The sequence below is a fragment of the Cornus florida genome, unplaced genomic scaffold, assembly GCF_030987335.1.
Source record: "Cornus florida cultivar Cherokee Brave unplaced genomic scaffold, ASM3098733v1 CherokeeBrave_3.0.0_Hap2_Chr03, whole genome shotgun sequence".
Taxonomy (NCBI): Eukaryota; Viridiplantae; Streptophyta; class Magnoliopsida; order Cornales; family Cornaceae; genus Cornus; species Cornus florida.
In genome coordinates this window covers 64,361,780-64,376,527 of record NW_026775573.1, presented here as the reverse complement: position 1 = coordinate 64,376,527, position 14,748 = coordinate 64,361,780, and the positions used below count along the sequence as shown (strand labels likewise).

Sequence of the window (14,748 nt, the reverse complement as noted above, 5' to 3'; positions counted from 1 at the left end):
TTCATGATAATGGACTGGTTTTGTTAGAGACGGCTAGGTCTCCGTGGTTTGCTCCTAAAAGAGTTTCCATGCTAAAAATTTCAGTGTCATATCTTAATTTTTATGCTTCATTTGCTTTACTTTATTATTTTTTATATTATTGTGGTTGTTTAATTGTAAATTATTGTAGGTAAATTATTCAAGTCATAAAAATTAAGTTTGATGGATTCACCCCCTCTAGGTCATTAGTTCACTCAGTTCCACTAAATTAATTAACTAACAACTCATTCACACAATAAATTTACACACCCATGAAGTGAATTTATTTAAGATTTTATTGAGATCATTAATATATGAATACATATTCATTGAATGATTATGAATTCAAAATTAGATGTCAAGCAAATACTTATTTTATTTTATTTTTTTCCTTTTGGCTAATAAATACAAGAGCAATCCTTTAAAAAGATAGTCCAACTACACTAAAGTACATGTAAACTAAGTCACATAGAGCGTAAGAGGAGTGTGAGTGCAAAAGCATGAGCGCGAAAGCGACAAAATCTAAGTTACACGAAGTGGAAGTGAAAAGGGGAGAGCGGGAGCACACATAAAATGATTTAGAAGAATTGTGTGACTTAACATATAAATATATAATGCTATAAATTTCCGGATCCAATATTCTTCTCAAGCTTCCTTTCCCTGGGTGGACTTTATATATGTTAAGTTTTGGTGCTTTCATTTTGAGGCAGAGGTGTGTTGGCATAATTGAACAAGCTTCGCAGCTTGCATTGCCTGCATCAGATAGAGAGATCATTACTCATCGTTCTGTTCTCATTGACATGGTATTTTACTGAACGAAGCCTAATTCTTGAGACCTAGGAAATTTTATTGAATATGCATTCATATATAAAGATGATAATGGTAGGAAGTTTCAGTAGAAAATAAAGTAGAATACTTTTTTTGGAGGATAAATGAGCCATATATCTTAAGGTATGTTGGACATACCTTAGTAACATTATACTCTCATGTGTGTTTTTTCTTCCTGAAGTGTGAACAATCTTGTTTGCTTGACATCTAATTTTGAATTCATAATCATTCGATTCAAAAGGAATCGATTATGTTTAGGGATGACAATGGGGCGGTTTGGGGTGGGGTTCTCATTCTTCATCCCAGTTTAATTTTTTCACCCCAATAACCGCCCAAAATCCGTTGGGTTTTTTTAAAGCAACCCACCATCTCCGTCCTCATTTACATAATTGGTTCCTGAAAACCACCCAAAATAGGGCGGGACCCCACCGGGCTGGGGATTTTGCCATCCCTACTCACGGATCTCGCTTTTTTTTTTTCACAAGACTTAAAACATGAAACAAAATGAGGGTTAGGGTTTCTTCTTGTGTATATAAATATACTTAACATATTTTAGTAATATTATAATATATTATAGTATGTCAGGATGATGGTTTGATGAGTTATCAACCACGATAGATTGATCTTGCCGTTGGTGTCAAAGAGATAAATCTGCAGTCGCTCATGCCTCTCTTTGTCTCTCAAGCGTTGAGATTGTGAAATTAAATATCATAATATGTAAGGGCAATTTAGTAAAATTACACCATAATCGGGGCGGGGCCGGGCTGGGGGAAGTGTGACCCTGCCCCGTCCCCGGCCAGGTTTTAAAAATATCCCTTATCCCCATCCCGATTTACATAAACGTGTCCCCAAATCCACCCTAAACGGCATGGGGCGGGTCCCCCCGCCAAGTTAGAGATTTTTGCCATCCCTAATTATGTTTATTCAAATTCTATGAACCTAATGTGGAGCCAACCTTACACAATGCTAAGTTTACTATCACGAAACTCAATCTATTTGCAATCTATGATTATCAATTAATATCAAGATACTAACCTCTTTATGCCAGTTAGTCCGAAACAGATTCAAGAATAAAATAGCTGTTTGGAGCAGGGAACCAGCTAACATTCCAGACCAAATGCCAAGCTTGAATCTGTAACCAAGCAAGGCACCTCAAGGAAGCCCAAAGATGTAGTAGCATCCAGTATTTATCAATGCAACTGAAAATTGCCAACCAGCGCCTATGGCAACCCCTGCAATGTGAAGGGAGAAATGCTACTAGCTTCGACCTTAAAATGGCTAGCTAGCTAGTAAGCTTCTATTACTCTACTTTTATATTTGCCGATAATTTAAAAATTGTCACAAGAGAGTTACCATGAAGAACCGGTTGGACACTGTTGAGGAGAATGGTTGCTGCTAGAAAATAACCCAGCTTTGATGTTTCTTTTATGACCTCGGGTTTTTCTATGAAAATTTTAGGGAAATGTCTCTTAGTTTCAAGAACTGCAGCAGTGAAAAAAATTCCAAAAATGGTAGATGTGACAAGAGTCACCGCAGCTGAGAATTTTGCTGCTTGTGGACGTCCAGCTCCAAGTTCATTGGAAACTCGGACACTGCAGAAAAAAATTAGCAGTATGTAAAGTAAAATACACTTAATTTAATTTCCGGGAAAAAAAAAAAAAAAAAAAAAAAAAAACTATACTTTATTTTGAATGAAAAGTCTTGCATCACACACTTATTTGACAAGGCATTCATACCATCTATGATCCATACATAGTGTTTTGATCTACGATTTCAATTCTTCCATATTTCAGCAGTAGCATACGTGTACGTATTGAAATGAATCTGTTTGTATGTTATGTTGTCTTTTATAAATTTCGCTTATGAATTATAAACTATATGTTCAAAGGGGAATACTAAAAATAATAATCACTTTGAACAAATTCGAAAAGTATAATTTCTTACCTGACTGCAGCATTAAAACCCAAAGCAATCATCAAGGTCCAGAGTTGCAAGTTCATACTACCATATCCAGAAATTAAAGAGAAGATCAGGATAAAGTTAACAATTACTATTACTCTCCTTTTTAGTGTGAGCAGTTAATCAAGATAAATAAATAAATAAAAGCCTCTCTAACTGTATGTGGCTAACCAGATTGAAATGGCATCGACTGCAATTTCGGGATTCTTTAACCAGCCCACCATGAGGGTCACTACAGTGTAATACCAAAGCTCCAAGCTGCCATTCTAACATATAGCATGATTATGATAAACAACAAAATATATGGATTATACATTTTCATATTTAAAATCGAAGAAAGTACTAACCACAGCATGACAGCCGAGGAAGGCGACAACTTGACGAAGCTAGCTAAGGAGTGGAATGCTGATAAAGAGAAACCAGTCCATGCTTCCGGGAAAAGTCCAGACACCACATAAATAATCTGAGCCGAAACCAGTAGCCACCACGATATGTTCCCAGCTATAGCAGCACCAAGCAGACCGTGCCCAAACTTTGTCACGAGCCTCCAATTCAATAAGACATGAATTCCCAATACTACTAAAGAAATTACAGTCATCACCCAGATTTTACTCTGGGCTTGGAGGAGTTTTTGTATAGGAAAATTGATGGCATAGGTAAATAATTGAGGAATCACCCATTGTGCATAATTTCCCGCCAGTCGGGATATATTTTTGTCTTCTTGAAGTAGTTGCAATAACGGCAATGTGAAGACGTAAATGGGTGTCAGAAACAAAGCTGTGATTATTGTTATGATGAATGATTGTTGCATGAAGATTCCCAGCTTGTTTTTTTGCCCTGCACCAACTGCTTGACCACAGAGTGTCTCCAGAGCACTTCCCATTCCTAGCTAATTAAACAAAATTAATACAAAGTTTAGGAGTCAGATAAATATAGTACTAAAGTTTGGATTAGAACAGCATTAGAGCAACATTAATCACAAGTCAATATTCACTCAGGTGGCTTCTATAATTGCATACACACTGTGTATGTGTATCTATATCTATCTGTGTATCTATATCTATCTATATGTATATATATACTATTATAGTTTCCAATTAATCATTTTTTTGGTTCTGCACCAACTGCTTGACCACAAGTATTATTTTCTAATTCTATTTCTAAGTCTTAAACAACACACTATATTTTTTTCATTCCTCTTTTAAATAACATGAATTCCTTTCTAACTCTATTTCTTCATTACTATTTTTTTAAAAAAATTATTTTATTTTACTATTTGCACTCTGCAATTATATATCATTCTCTTTATGTTTTTTTTACCTGGGATACTAGAGCTTCACTGGCCTAGCGGTACCAAACCCCTACTAAGAGTATCAAAAGAAGGTCAGCGTTCAAACCTCAGTTGAAGCATGTGTGTGTGAGTACCAATTAAGAAAAAATAAAAATAAAAAATATTAGGAGTATATTATCTTCTCCTTTTATTTTGTTATATTTTTTTTTAATTAAATTTTCTGTTATTTCAATGTTAAAATCCATAACCTTAAAAAAAAAAAAAAAAAAAAATTAATCCATAACTTCACGTAGTGATTGATTGCCAAGAGAATGTCAAGAAATTGTATTATTGTGACTTAGAAATTAGAATATCCTATGGAATTTTCAGAGACCTTCTTTTATATATATATTTTCCTATAATATTTTTTTAAAATGTGTAAAAGTGCCCCCTCAAATTTGTCCTTCCCTTATATACTCTATATGTTTCCTTAAAAAAAATTTCTTAAATTATTTCATTATATTCTATATATATATAATTTATTAATTTACCTCATTTCAAAAATATCAATCTCTATTTATATTTATTCACCTATTTCTCTTTATGCATATATACTTAATATATATTAATTAATATGTATTTAGTGTACAATATGCCCCCTGAACAAAAATTCTGATTCCGTCCCTCTCCGTGTGTGTATATATATATATGGCATTCAACTATATATATGCGTGTGATGTTACCATGATTCCAAAAGCAAAGGATTCAATGACATTTTGTACAATAGAGACCGCAGCAAGTTGGAGGTCTCCCAAATGGCCGACGAAAGCGACGGTGACGAATCCAATGGAGAATTGAGCCACTTCTGTAAAAATGGCGGGGCCTGCTATCTTCCACAACTCTTTTGATTCTTCCGCAGCCGCTTTTTGGTGATCCATAAAATAAATTAAACTCTCTTCCCGCCTTCTCTAGCTCTCTCTCATCGCTCAGAATTAATATCAGAACTCTCTAATCTATAAATCTAAACCCTAAATTGAAGGGATGTATATGAGATCGATACTAGTAGTAATTTATAACAAACCAATACACAATCGTCTGAATATATATATATATATATAATCATGTGCCTCCTATGATCTCTGGGTTGGTTAGGATTGTTGCCAAAAATTAATGAAAATACAAAATTAAAAATATATTATTAAAATATTGGATAAAATTTGCTTCCAAAATTCGAGCAACTGTACCATCGTTTTTCTCTACCATTTAGAAATGGCTCAATTCTCCATTGGAGTTATATATATATATATATATATATATATATATATATATATATATTCTTGAGAAGTTATTGTATGGTGCAGGAATAATAATTATTGGATAGAAATAATCTCAGTTCAAGAATATATATACTCCCTCCTTTTAAATTAGTTGTTTCTTTTTTAAGTTGTCCCAGAATACTTATTTACTAACTATTTTTTTTTTTTTTTTTTTGAGTTGTCCTAAAATACTTGTTTACTTATTAAATTTAAATAAAATATTTCACATTGTTCTGTAAAAACGCGTGAAATTTAAAAAAAAAATTCAACTTTAATTATATATGTATTTATATTTAAAAAGATAATATAGTAATTTTGAAGACAATACATTATGGACATCTAACCAATTGTGTGCAAGATGGCATATGCTTTATTTAGCTTTTTTTAAAACACGATAATATAATTATATGTAAATATATATATATAAATAGTTTACACTTTTTAGTAATAGTATAGATTTCTTTATATTTACCTATATTTTTATGCATTTCTTAAATCGCAGAACATTGAAAATATAGTGTAAGGTATATTTACCATTTTTTTTTTCTTTGCCAAACCGTTATGGTTCAAGATTTGTTGCATTTTTGGTGGATTTTCTTTCCTTTATTTTATTTTTTTTATTTTTATGTTTCATTTTATGAGGTTGCTTAATTAGGTAATTTTACAGTGCCAACAATGATGGATTATTGATTAACAAGTGGGTGTCATTTCAAAATGTTGGATAGATAAAAATTTGCAGTTGAAAAGAGTTTATATATATCTATATATTTATAATTGATGCTCGATAATGGACCTAATGGTAGCTCCTTTGACATGTATGTCTTCTCCAGTGTACTTAGCGGTTGCCAAAGCCAAATCCTGTGACAAATGCATGTGGCAAGCATGACTGTGCTCTTACTATTAGGTTAGTCATGAACATCTTGCTTTATTAGAGTACTTGCTTGCGTGCTTGTGTCACACACACACATACACATACAGGATAAAGTACAATGATACCCCTAAGATTTGGGGTAAGAATAATCATACAAAAGTTATTCTTTTTTTAAAGAATGACACACCCTCAAGTTTAATAAAATTAACAAAGACACCTTAACAATGATGAATTAACTTTATTACCCTTTGATAACAAACTGACAAATATTGATTGACTTAAATATTCTTGGATCAAATATGTTTAAATGGATTACCGGAACAACCTATATGAGAAATCCATTTTTTCTCTCCCCTCTCTCCTTTCCATCTTCTCTTTCCCTTCTCAAACCCTAACCCTAACAAGCCTAATAGAGTGAAAGGAAAATCAAAGAGAAAACCTGATAATCGAATAAATTAGAAGGAAAAAGCAGCTCAATAACAAAGCTTCTCCTCCCTCTATCTCTTTGTATATGTATGTGTGTGTGTGTATATATATATATAGAGACGCGCGTACACGTACACACACGTATATCACCACCACCAATCACCCCCGTTACATATACCATCACCGCCATCACCTCACCATCACACCTCAACTGCCACAGGCCCACAACCACCACCCCACCATCATCATCATCATCATCATCATCATGGTGAAGAACTCACAATGAAGACGGTGAAGAACTAACCAGAGTAAATGGTCAATGGCAAAGAGAGACCCAGTTCGGTGGTCTATTGTATCATTAAAGCATGATGAAAAGTGAAGGATTGAATTTGAAGCATTTCTATATGCATGGCATGAGGGTGTTCATGAGCAAAAGAAAGTTGTGTGGGTCGACGGTGGAATGTGTGGATATGCGAGGGTGTGGATGTGGTGGATAGTTGCATTGAGCATTTTATGTATTACATTGCATGTGGATGATAATAATGATTATTTAAAAATGGAAGTGGTGTATATGAATCCCTTACATGATCTATTTTTCTCTTTCCTATTCATTGTATGTAAGGCATGTGAATACTTACCTTATTTGAAGAGATGCCACTTATGCAATCTCTACTGGCCCTTGTGCTCATTCCTTTACATTTTTCAGGTCACGGGGAAAAGGTGGTGGATGAGGATCCTCCACAACCGTAGACGGGAGTAGAAAGGATTTTCGATTGCTATTTTAATTAGGATGTGTATTTAGTAAAGCCTTGGTGAATATTATGTAATGACCTTAAGGATTGGGACCTTATAAATGCAACCTTATTCTTTGGGCATGCCAAAACATGTATTTTGGAATATGTATAATGATGTAGTTTAACCCCGCTATGATAAACTGATTTTATTTTATCAATGTATACATGTTTATGGTTGTTTGGGATAGTGTTTTGATCAAATTAAAGGTTTCATCTGTTACCCTTATGATACTAAGTTGTATAAGCACTCAAACAATGAAAAAAATACATTTCTGGGCTAATTTTTGTCACTCTCAGGCCCGGTCAACCGGCTAGTAAGTGTAAGACCCCTAATTTTTAAAAGGACTTAATTGGAATTTAGTTATTGTATTTGATGTGATTATATGGATATGTGTTTATGTTGAATTGATTAATTGTTTTATTTACGTGGATTGGTTGTTAATTGATTATTTTGTTTGCTTGTTTATTTGCATTAATTGACTAATTGTTATTAAATTGAATTATTTGTTTAATTGGATATTTAATTGTATTTTTTATTTTCTTTAATTGAATTAAATTAGTTTTAATTGTTTAAATGGTTGATTAGTTTATTTGAGTTAATTAGATTTAATCATTAGTGTTTTTAATTATAATGTTAGAATAGGGTTTTAGTTTTTTTTGTCTCATACCGACTGGACTAGGAGTTAATTAGGTTTTCCATCTCTGATTAGAATTGGACCTAGGGTTTTATTGGTGTCTATATATACACTGTTATACGTCTTCAAAAGGGTTAGAAAAACCCTAGGCACGTACAGTGTTATAGAGAGAAAACACAGATAGAGATTATGAGGAAAACAGATGGATTTCCGTTAGGGTTTCGGCTATGGCTTAAAGGCTGGACCAAGGAGGAAGGTTGAGGGTTGTTCGAGGGTTAGAACCGGAGCAGACGAGTTCTTGACAGCAATCACGACCGCTGGAAAAACTTAAGAAGATGGCGACGAGGTTTTAATTTAAAAACCACACAAACAAGTTCTATTCTGTCTCTCTCCCCTTGGCTTGTGTTCTGTGCATACCTAGATGATCTCTAGGAATTTAATGGGACGTTAATTGAATCTTATATGTGTAATATATGTTAAATTGATTATTTGTTGTATGTTTAATTTTGTCTGAAATAATTCTTGTAAGTTTGGAAGCTCGTCGTCTGTTTTTTAAAGCATAACAAATTAGTATTGTTTTAATCGTGGTATTAATTACTACTGTTATAAACAAGGGATTGGGATGATACTGGATATATATTATACTGTTAAGACCATTAGAGACCTTAACATAGATGAACGGAATCAACAGAAGTTGCCGGAGATGAAACAGAAGACGCGTAGTAAGCAAAGAAGCGGCTCCTTTAGCAAAAAGGAGGCTCTTTGATAAAAAAGAAAGCTTTTGATTTGAAAGAGAAGGCTCTTTGATAAAAGAGAAGGCTCTTGATTTGAAAGAGAATGCACTTTGATAAAAGAGAAGACTCTTGATTTAAAAGAGAAGGCTCTTTGATAAAAGAGAAGGCTTTTTGATTTAAAAGAGAAGGCTCCATGATGCTTAGAGCCTGCTTTGTTGTTTAGAGAGCAGACTGTAATACCCCTAATTTTAAAAGGATAGTCCCGGTATTTTTATTTAATTATTTAATCGCATTTTTATTTAATTTTTTTGCCTATTTGTTTAAAATCGTTGTTTTTAGTTAATTGAATTATTTGTTTTTAGTTAATTGTGTAATTATTGAGTTGAGTTATTTTTCTTTTATTATTAAATGCTTATGTGGAATTTAATTGTTTAGTTTAATTAATAAATTGCTTTAATTGTTCGTTACTATAAGCTTACGTGGAAATTTATGTAACAGTTTTTGGTGATTAAATGTTTTACATTCGTGACATTAGGGTTTTATATTTTTGTTTATGTAAGTACGGGATTTAGTTTAGCCGACTTAGGATTATTGGGGAATTAGAATTAGGTTTTCATAGACGTCTATATATATATATGATGTCTGTCTAGGGTTTATCACATAAACCACGAACAGAGAGTATTGAGAGGCAGAGAGAGAAACAGAGAGAAATAGAGAGAGGAAGGCTAGTGTTTGGCGTAAGACTTAGACTGAATCAAGGAAGAATTAGTGACGCATGCTCCTGGGTTGAACTAGGAGCAACAGAGGTCAGTAAAAGCAGTTAAGGTCGCCAGAGTTGCTAGAGACGACGGTTTAAGATTTCTAAACTGAAATCAAAGGCAAGTCTCTATTCTGTCTTTTTCCCTTAACTTGTGTTCTATGCATGCCTAGGTAGACTCTAGGGGTTTAATTAATGCTAAAACATATATGTGATGCATGTTTAAACTGGAATTTGCTTCGTTGTATTAAACTATTTTGAAAATTCTTAAACCGTTTACTTGTATCCTTCTGTATATGTTGTTTAAGGCTTATTTAATTGAGATTGTTAATGCATGTTGATGTCTTTAAAATAGTTTGGGACACTAATTGAACACTAGAACAAGTATTAAAATAATTACAGAGGCCATGGGAATCACCGGAGGCAAGGAAGACGAAACATAAACATGTAACTGCTTCAAGGAGTGAGAGAGCAGGCTCCCAAAAGGAGGGAGCCAGCTCCCTCAAAGATAAAGGCGGCTCCTAGCTCTAAAGAGCAAGCTCCAAGGCTGCAAGAGCCTGCTCTCCTATGTTGGGAGGCGGCTCCCAAGTTTATGGAACAGGCTCTCAATTTGTGAGAGCCTGCTCTCGCCCGGAATTGCGTATATCGCCTAGGATGGATAACTGGACATAATTGTTGTTCCCTGGTAGTTCTAGGTATACATGACCACGTTACGTGCGATTTGCATGTTACCTTCTATTCAGGCTGAGACTACACTAGAGTCTAGTGAACGTCCTATAGTGTGTATATATATACATATATGGACTATTTTAGTTATTGTTTAGCTATCTAGGATATATCTACGTATCGAGTTTCTGTATGGATTGTAGTAGGATAGAACTTGCATGTGGGCCTGATCCACTCTTATTTTTCAGGTGTTCGCAAGTTCCAGGCTTAGAGCTTGATCATGCCGAGCAGATACAGACATTCACTCCTCCAACTATGTAGGACTGCTTTCCATGTTTAGCTTTGTATTTTTATTTTAGTGGTATTACTTTACAGTTTGGGATTGAATAGGGGTCCACTAGATGGATTCCCGAGTTGTACAGATATTGGGAAGTTAGGAGTTTATTATTTAATTTTTTTGGATTTTTAATTTAGAGTTCTTTCAGCGTATTATTATTTTATTCTTATTTCATATTTGTATTCTGTGCTTATTTACATATTAATTGTTTGGTATCCCTCGGATCTGTGCTCGGACTTGATCACCCGTGGCTCTAGAATTGAGGGGTATCACAGTTGGTATCAGAGCACTCTAGGTTTAGTGTCTCTAGGATTCTATTGTATAAGACTTCCGCGTAGCGTATTCTCTTGTTTAGAGCTTAAGTTTATGATTCATTGTATTCCTTTACAGTCCGTCTAAATCGTACTGATGTCTGGCTTTTGGTGTTAACAGAATGGTTAACGCTAGAACTAGAAGAAGCCGTTGGCAGTGAAGAGAAGTGGCACGTAAGCAGCAAGGTATCCTACAGCATCAACAACTTGAGGAAGAGCAGCAACTGCCTAGCTTTCAAGAGGAAGAAAATGAGGAAGATATTCGGTTGCAAATCGAGCAAGAGGATGTACAATAGACTTCGGAGTCTCAGGATAGGGGCTACAATCAAGGCAGGACTCCAGAGTTTTCTCCTCAGTTAGTTTACATCATTGCTCAGGCTGTAGCTGCAGGCGTAGCAACTGCAATTCAAAATCAATCACACGTTCAGCGGACACTCGAAGCAGTACCAGTGCTGCAAAAGGTGGTTAAAGTTCATTGTTTTGGCTACGGAGAGGATGGGCATACATCCAACCAATGTCCTGGGTTAACTCAAAGACAGCAGAATGGGGACCACCGACAGGACGGGATCAACTACAGTCTAACCAGCAGAGGAGGCCGTTTGGTACTTTTAGGGGTATTTACTATACTTGTGGAGAGTATTGCCATACTTCCAGGCAGTGTCCTAAACAAGGAGATATCGAGCCATCCAAGCAGGAGGGTACCGAACCATAAGGAGGATGGCTCTTTTAAGAGTGATTTTTGGTTACTAGTAGTAGTGGAGATTTTAATAAAAGTGTAGTATGGATTTAATCACGTACACTAGTATTATGTTAAAAGAATATTTTACAATTATTCTTTTGGAGGTTTATGATTTAAAGAAGTTCTTAATAAAGTGAACTAGCGGTTTTGGCTATCTTTATTATGTTTTATGATAGCATTTTTGTGATTTATACACATATGGTTTTATTAAGCTGTATTGGAATGTGATTGTCGCGGTAATAGATGATTATCACAGTGGAGTGATTGGTTTTGGACAAGTAAACAAATATTTGCTTGAGGTCCGTTGCGTTGAGACGGGTCGATTGCCAGGAAGTTTATAAGAGAACTTGTGTAAATCAATAAGGTAAGTTTTATTTCGAGGGAAGAATTCCCAAGATGGAGCGATAATCTAAAAGTGAGTTGATTTCAGAGCATTTTGTATTTCCTTGTGTATTTTGCTCTACGGAGTATTTAGGAGTTTTGGGTTTTATAGTTTAGTGGACACAGGTATGTTGATAAGTCTCATGGTGTTTCTACACCTTTAAGCGATGTTGCCATTTTGCATGAGAGTGATAGGCCTATGATATTAGATTTGGTAGACTCAGATTTCTAGCCCATCTAGTGGTCCTAGACATGCACCTTGATGCTGTGTTACTTGGAATGGATTGGTTATTTCATTACTATGCCCAAGTTAAATGTTTTGATAGGATTATTGTGTTCACCATACCCGGACAGGATAGGTAAGTTGTCGTTGTGCCACGTTCTAATGAGGTTACTATCACTTCCTCGTTCCATATGGAGGAGGAACCGAATGAGGGGATTACTGTATCATTGGATAGCATACCAATTGTACAGGACTTTCCGGATGTATTTCAGGAGATTCCAAGGTTGCCACCCAGTCATGAGATAGACTTTGGGATTGACTTAGCTCCAGGCACTACGCCTATTGCTAGGGCACTGTACAGGATGGCACCAGTGGAGATGCAAGAGCTGAGGGATCAGATTCAGCAATTACGCAGCCAGGGTTTCATTCATAGGAGTACTTCACCCTAGGGAGCACCGGTTTTGTTTGGGAAGAAGAAGGATGGTTTGTTTCGCCTGTGTATAGATTACAGGGAGTTGAACAAGGTTACTATGCGTAATAAATAGCCTTTGCCCAGGATTGATGATCTTTTTGATCAGTTGAGGGGAGTTACCTACTTCTTTAAGATTGATCTGCGTTTTAGATATCACCAACTTCGGGTTAGGGAGCAGGATGTTCCTAAGACAGCGTTTCTCACTAGATATGGATCTTATGAGTTTCGTGTCATGCCATTTGGATTGACTAACGCACCAACAGTTTTCATGGATTTGATGAACAGAGTCTTCAGGGCTTATTTGGATCAATTTGTCATTGTCTTTATTGATGACATTTTGATTTATTCTAAGTCAGAGGACGATTATGCTAGACATCTTTGCATAGTGTTGCAGACGCTTCGTGAACACCAGTTATATGCTAAGTTCGGGAAGTGTGAATTTTGGCAGCGGGAAGTGAAGTTTGTGGATCATGTAGCGTCGAAAAGTGGAATAGCGGTAGATCCAGCCAAGGTCTCAACAGTGATCGAGTGGGGATAGCCTACTTCACTACCGAGGTTCGGAGTTTTCTCGGATTGGCAGGATATTATCGTCGATTCATACAAGGGTTCTCCAAGATAGCATGACCACTCATTCATCTGACTAAAAGGGGCGTACGGTTCGTGTAGGATGAACACTGTCAGAAAGATAAAGACTAAATTGACTTCTGCACCGGTTCTATCTACTCCACAGAGCGGGATTGAGTATCTTGTTTACACAGATGCCTCTCTGCAAGGTCTGGAATGTGTTTTGATGCAGGAAGAGTGACCGATTTCATATGAATCTCAGAAGTTTAAGCCTCGTAAGCTTAAGTATCCAACACATGATTTGGACTTGGCAGCTGTGGTCTTTGCCTTACGCATTTGGAGGCATTATCTGTTGGGGGAATCCTTCAGATTGTTTAGTGATCACAAGAGCCTGTAGTATTTGTTCACTCAGCGGAAGCTGAATATGAGACAGCGCAGATGATTAGAGTTTGTGAAAAACTATCATTTCTCTATACAGTACCATCCAGGGAAAGCGAATGTGGTGGCAGATGCACTCAGTCGCCGACCCGATGCTAGTCTTCTTACTCTAATCACTATTGAGTAGAATGCCTTAAAGACGGTGGATGAGTTGGCGGATGTTTTTATGGCTTATGTGGTAATTACACCTTCTATTATTCACAAAGTTTTAAAGACGCAACTCACAGATCAGCAGTGCATTGATAAAATTGCAGATATAACTTATGAGGAGTTTCCATTTTATTATGTTGGGGTTGAAGGAGGTTTGAGGTACAAGGGACGGTTGGTGGTACTTTCTACTGACGATTTGAGGAAGGATGTGATGACTGAGACTCATCATTCTAAGTTTTCTGTTCATCTAGGAGGAGACAAGATGTATCAAGATATGAAGCGGCAGTTTTGGTGGGCAGGTATGAAGAGGGACATTGCTCTATTTGTCTCTTAGTGTAGTACTTGTCAGATGGTTAAGATTGATCATCAGTGGCCGCCAGGAGCTCTACAACCACTACCGATACCGGAGTGGAAATGGGAGAGCATTTCTATGGATTTTGTGGAGGGATTGCCTAATTCCTTCAAGGATCACAATTCTATTTGGGTCATCGTGGATAGGTTGACTAAATCAGCTCATTTCTTACCTATTCGCACTGATTTCACTTCGGAGCAGCTGGTGAAACTTTACATTATAGAGATTATAAAGTTACATGGTAATCCGTTACATATCATATCGGACAGGGATTCAAGCTTTGTGTCAAGATTTTGGAAGAGTTTTCAACAAGCTTTGGGTAAAGAATTACATCTTAGTACTACTTATCATCCTCAGACGGATGGTCAGACCGAGAGGATTAATCAGATCATGGAGGATATGTTTCGTTCGTGTGTCCTTCACTTCAAGGGCCACTGGGAGGATTATTTGCCACTTAAGGAGTTTTCACATAACAATAGTTTTCAAAAGACTATTGGTATGGCACTA

At 35.9% G+C, this 14,748-nt stretch overlaps 1 pseudogene; it reads right to left on the bottom strand.

Annotated features, from left to right (window-relative positions):
* Positions 1 to 714: 714 nt before the first annotated feature.
* LOC132301693 (protein DETOXIFICATION 33-like) lies at positions 715 to 5,013 on the bottom strand (annotated as a pseudogene).
* Positions 5,014 to 14,748: the final 9,735 nt, after the last annotated feature.